The 6,119-nt window shown below is 33.5% G+C and overlaps 1 long non-coding RNA gene across 3 annotated transcripts; it reads left to right on the top strand.

The window, feature by feature from the left end:
- The first annotated feature begins 695 nt into the window (after nucleotides 1-695).
- LOC122589398 lies at nucleotides 696-5,231 on the top strand. Of its 3 annotated transcripts, XR_006322257.1 has the most exons (6): nucleotides 696-987; nucleotides 1,902-2,371; nucleotides 2,590-3,114; nucleotides 3,500-3,887; nucleotides 4,036-4,314; nucleotides 4,729-5,231. It is a non-coding gene; the product is annotated as an uncharacterized LOC122589398 (long non-coding RNA). The 3 variants fall into 3 exon arrangements; XR_006322256.1 differs by having other exon boundaries at nucleotides 3,500-4,314; XR_006322258.1 differs by lacking the exon at nucleotides 696-987 and adding an exon at nucleotides 1,589-1,820 and having other exon boundaries at nucleotides 3,500-4,314.
- The last annotated feature ends 888 nt before the right edge of the window (nucleotides 5,232-6,119 follow it).

Here is a 6,119-nt window from a genome sequence, read left to right as displayed (position 1 = left end):
GACTAAATTGTTATGATTTTTTGGGTCTTTGCCTATTTTTAATGATTGTTAAGAGTTTTTGGCACTTTGGTAGCTTTCATTTATCATTTAATTGCACAAGTACGTCTTTATGAGTTTATTATTATGATAATCTTTTGAAAGTTATTAATTAGTTACATTGACAGGTATACCATATTTGTTTGACCCATGGCACCAATAAATAATATATCGTTTTCTAAAAAAATTACACTATATGGAACTAGCAAACCCGTAGCCCGGGCTACCCCTAGGTTCTATGTAGGTCCGCCTATGATCATAAGGTTAACATGCTTTGGAAACAAACCAAAACCATGTTTTTTTGTGAAAGGTGAATTTCGCTGAAAACTTCATGTTACGATTCGGTAGCACGAGATCTAACATATATTGTCTTAACCAGATCCGAGCTAGAAAGCTCTCTCGATATGTTATAACCATGTTAACAACTATTTTACCCTAAACCAAGAACCATGTCAACAACTATGCAAAGTAAGAAATTAAGTAATCTACGTGTCACTTTTATTTCTTTTTTAAAGACTAATCGGTCATGAATATCTATGTTTTATATTAGGTGTTTCAACCAAGGACCCCACCTATAAAAAGATGACACGTGATTTACTTAAATATTATAGGATGTCCATACTTTTGAAAAAAAATTTTGTTTTTTAATTTTAAATACACATGGTTTGGTTGGCAACTTGGTATTTTATCCTTTTCTTTTTCGTTACATATCCTCTTCAACCCATTATCAACCCAACCAGCCTTATTTCGATTCTCAAATCGGAACTATCACATGCAACTTTCAGAAAATAATAGTAATAATAATGATCAGCCACTGTATAGCATAGACACCTAATCATCTCTACACTTTGAAGAAGGGTAAAGCTATGTAGAAGATCAAGTACATCCTCTTGAGCTTGTGGGTCAATTTGGAGCTGACTACTCGACTGAGTTATGCTTACATCTGATCAGGTAATATCAAAATAGCATTACTTTTTATCTTTTTTTTTTTCTTTCTTAAACCTACCTACCTACGTGCCTATATCAGTATAATTAAACGATTGTCCTTAATGAAAGATAAATTTATAGGATTCAAGATAGTCGGGTTAGGTAACAGGTCAAAACAGATTTGGTTGAAACGGGTCGGCAGTTTTATAACTTGAGATCTGGTCTTGTTACTTGGTTGACCAACAAACCTTTTTTTTTTTTTCAGCTTTAGAGTTCTATGTATTTGGAAAGGATCCATGAGGTTGTAGGCATTACAAGTAGACGGACTCGGCACGGATAGAGATTATCTAAAGTTAGAGTAACTTTATAAGTAAAGTTAAGGGAATCTTGAATATTGGATTAAAATCAATGGTTAAGATTTAAAACTTTTTAATCTTAACCATTGATTTTAATCCAATGGTTGAAATACCTCAACTTTACCTATAAAGTTCAAATCTATAAAGTTCATTTGAATTTTAGAGGATCTTAATCCCACTTGGCACTAACCCTATGGGGGGAGAATTTCATATATACCCTATTTTAACACCTTAATTACATATTTGCCCAATTAAAATTAATAATTACATATATATCCAATTTTAATTTAGATTCTAACATATTTACCCAATCTATTATAAAATAATTTATTTAACAAGTTCTATATGGATTGTTTATTTAGCTTATTTTTGTTTATTTGTTTCAAATAAATGTATATTGGAGTTTTTACTTTTTAGCAATTCAGTTAGAATTGGCATGCCAAGATATTTTAGCTATATGAACGGATGAAGTTTTCCATGTTGCCGTTACCCGACTCAGATGTAACGGCCTAACCAGTTTTTGCATCGTTTTTTCTAACAATGCCAATTTCTCATCAAGATCATATAATTTTGTTTTTGCAGATACCCTTTCCAAACAGTTTCAAATGACCGTGTTGAAAGTAATTCTTGATCAATTTATCACATGGTTGCAGAAATCTTTAGACGTACTTGCATCGAAAAATGAAGTGATGGTTTTTGACTATCTCTTGCTGCCTTCAATATGATTGAATAGAGCACCGCTGATCTTTGATTGGAATTCTGTTCACTCTATTGGGTTTCCATTCGAAGTACATAAATCTTCTTTAACAAGAAATAATTATTACCAAGTACACCCTTAGTCTATATGGATTAGTTTGCTGCTTGGTGGAAAATTCATTGCTACACAGTACACACCCCTCACAATATTGTATTGTATGGGTTACATGCTTTGAATGGTAATTCGTCCTTGCAAATAAAGGAAGGTTAAACAATCACCTATAATAGTTACTACAAAGCGCAATACTGTAGTTCGAAAATTTTAATTCAAAGAGGCGGACATCATATGGAGAAAGGTTTGATATTAACAATTACTATCTTTTTTCCCTTTTTAGTATATTGCTACCATTTCCAGTTTTTCTAATTTGAAATACTATTGTTTTAAATCATCTTTTTGTATGTCTAAACTCTTGACACAATCAAATAGTGTAATTTTCATAGGATGGAGGTAAAAGTTCTTTTAAAATTTGAACATGACTTCTTGTCTAAGTTATTTTTTTATTATGGCTTGCAGAAATAAACAATGTAGAGGTTCAGCTGCCTTCCGAAGCATGCTACATTACCATGTCTCTCATATCTATAAGTACCTTCTGTTAGTTCTCTTTTCAACCATCAGTCATGCATAGGATTGGGTCATGGCTTATAGCCGTCAACTTAAAAAAGGATGCATATAGACGTACTTTTTCAATGATATATATGCATCTTTTTTTAAGTTGACAGCTATAAGACATGACTCGATCCTATGCATGACTGATGGTAAAAAAGAGAACGAATAGAAGGTACTTATAGATATGAGAGACATGATATGGAACAAGGAAATGTCATTGATGTAGACATAATATCTGGGTTTATTTAAAATAAATAAGGCCAAATATTATGTCTGCATCAATGGCGTTCCTTTGTTCCATATCAGAAGCAAAAAACAATTACGGCCAAGAAATGCCTTGTAAGATTTCATTTGAAATCCTCTGCTTAAGTCGGAGACAAAAAATAAATATCCAATGACTCAGATTGGGATATCACTCACTGCAATCTTCGGGTAATTTTATTTTAGAGAATATAATTTTGGCACATATACCTATGAATTGTTCATTCATGTTATATTAAATCTGAAGTATAGCTGAAAAGAAATTAATTAAAAAGGAAACGGGTCAAAAGTCACATGAATTGTTTTTTAACGTTTATAACCATCTACTCAGTTTATCCAAAAACTTTAGATTATTATTGAAATTTTGTTGTACTTCTAATCATATTTTACACTTATTTATTCTAAAAAACTTCCAAGTATTGGGCTCAACTCAAGCTTACCTGTTTTGATTTGACCCATTATCGAGTTGCCCACTTTGCCACCTGTAACTAAAAATATATGAATAAGGGTATAAGACTGAAAAAGACCATTTTGTTAACTAATTATCATTGTTCAGGGATTCATCAATGAGTCATGATGAACCTTTTGATCCGAAGGCATGGGTCATTCCTAGGAGCCCTTTGGCAACTTGAACTTGGAAGAAGAGGTTTTGAAAGACCTTATATTGCCTTCAAAAGGACAATTAAAAAGAAAGCTGATGTTGGAGAAGCATTAATTGGCGTCTTTGTTAGTGAAGGAGGTGAAACAGCAACCTTATCTTTTATGGGCTGGCAAGGAATAGTGGTTGACTTTGTCAACACACCTTACACCAGAAACATGACATGTCATTGCAACCTGAGAAGCTTCTGAGCGTTAATGATTTAGAGTCGTCAATAAATTATTCATTTCATGACGCATCTTTGTTTGTGGAAGCACCTACACATGGCTCTTCTACGTCACCCAAGGTTCCGAGATGTTACCATAGCCTGATATTATGATGAAAAATGTTTGCAACTTTCAAGGGAAATACAAGGAGTATTTCACCTGTGGAACTTTACTAGTTGAATACCATTGGAATTTGAATTGAATCTTTTTTTGATCTGTCATGCGCAGCTCTTAGAATATTTTGGGAGTTCGGTTTTGGATTATATGATAACTCTACACCTGCACGAAAAATATCCAAGAATGTCCCTGGGAATGTTCACAAAACCAAGGTCTGCTTCTGTAGATAAAGAATTTAATACACTATCTCCGGTTGGAGCTTAACTGCACAAGTATATTCTCTGTGGATCTCAAGCTCTTTATGAGCGTATAGATCTTGCTCTTGGTAATAATTAACTGCAGCAGTCGCAATCTACTTTTGGATGGGAGTCTGAGACGTCTTTTTGAAAGGTAAATTTTATCATTATTGCTAATACATCAATCTCTGGATTTTACAGTAGTGAATCTTTTGCATTTTAAAACTGATTAATGGGACTTTGAAGTCGAGGTAATTAGTGTTTGAATGTTTAGAGGGTGTTTGATTGGTGAGGAGAAAGTGTGTTCAGTCGCTAAATAATTTGTTTGTTTTATAAATATGGTTTTAAAAAATGGGCATCAGACTGATAGTTTTCCTTTATTGTTATTTATTATCAAATAATTGTAGCATTGTTTCTTGCAACTTGTTTTTTATTACACAAGTTATCAGATTCCGGATTTAGGTTATCACATAATCACTTACAAAACACACATTTGATAGTGGCTCTTATCCACAATGCACAAAGAATTTAATTTACTTTTCATTTTGCGGGCATACTGTATATATAGGTACTTGGAGATGTAATGGAATCTCTAGCTGGGGTGATTCTTGTTGATTCCGGATTTTATATGGATTGTGTTTTTCAGAGCATTAGGCCTCTTCTTGAGCCATTGGTCATGCGAGAGATGCCGAGACTTCACCCTGTAAAAGAGTCGCACAGTCTCATTCAAAAGAGTCATTTAAGAATTGAATAACGGGAAAATGAACAGTCTATGACTCTGCATCTGTCAATATTGAAATGGAAGCGGAAGGAGCCCTGTTCAAGACTCGTGTGTGGCTCAAGATAAGAAAATGGTTGAGAGACTTGCATCCAAGTCTGTTTTAAAGCTCATCAAACAAAAATAGCCTTTGACTTTTCATTAGATTGTTTATAAGATGTTTTATTTGGTAGTTCCCCTATATAGCCGATGACTTCTATCTTACAATAAGTATTGTAATAGATTTTAGACCCGTGTCCAACACTGGACACGAGACTTACGACATTATTAATATTAGATATTAATGCATGTAACTCATAAAAGTTTTAACTCATAAAAGCTTATAAAGTAAAAGTTGAAGATATAAGTAGATACCGAATGTTCAATTCAAATACCAAAAATGTTAAGCTAATAGAAAGAAAACTAATAATTGCTTGTAAACGTACAACACTCAAATGTTGAACGCCCTCATACATCCTCCTGATGTATATACAGGTAAAATGAAATGTAAATTCCCGCTTTTTGGCCCATTTCTTTTCTGACTTTCTTTACTAAAAAAGCTGTGTGAGTTGGGTTAATTGGACGTTTAAGTAATAAGCGAATATCGTCTGTTACCAACTGTTAGAATATAAAGAAATAATTGAATTGCAGCAAAAAGTTAACTTTAAATTGTCAACTAAGCTTAAATTGCTGTTAATGAAGCCAAATTTAACATTCCCATAAGGTTTCAAGATTTGTTTGTTGCATATGGAACGGTTAAAGTTTTCATTCAGATATATTTGCAACAGATTAACTTTTGTCTGTAAAATTCATTATAGCATTAGTTGCCTGCAATACAGATAAAGTTTTCATTCAGTTCTATTGTGCATTTGTGACGGTCATATAGAATGTCTACAAGTAGATGCTTAACACGAATGTTAACTGGCCAATTAAGTCCCCCAATATGATTTCTCCAATGATAGCCAAACCCATTATGCTTTCTCCTTTCATATAAAAATTGATATTCATTGAATCGAGAAATGATTAATTGGTGAATCCTAGGTCAATAAGTACTGGCCGCTGTACTGCCACCACTAATGTCCGGGGACCATTTGTGATTTGGGCTTGCACAATATGGCACAGGGTTCGTCCCATGGACCTAGCATGTTGGGGTATTGCATTTTAGTAATTTACAAGCGTCTGTCTCTTGCGGGCGGGATTGA

The sequence above is a fragment of the Erigeron canadensis genome, chromosome 2 (genome assembly GCF_010389155.1).
Source record: "Erigeron canadensis isolate Cc75 chromosome 2, C_canadensis_v1, whole genome shotgun sequence".
NCBI lineage: Eukaryota > Viridiplantae > Streptophyta > Magnoliopsida > Asterales > Asteraceae > Erigeron > Erigeron canadensis.
Note: the sequence above shows the minus strand (reverse complement) of the source record. Positions and strands in the feature narration are given on the sequence as shown.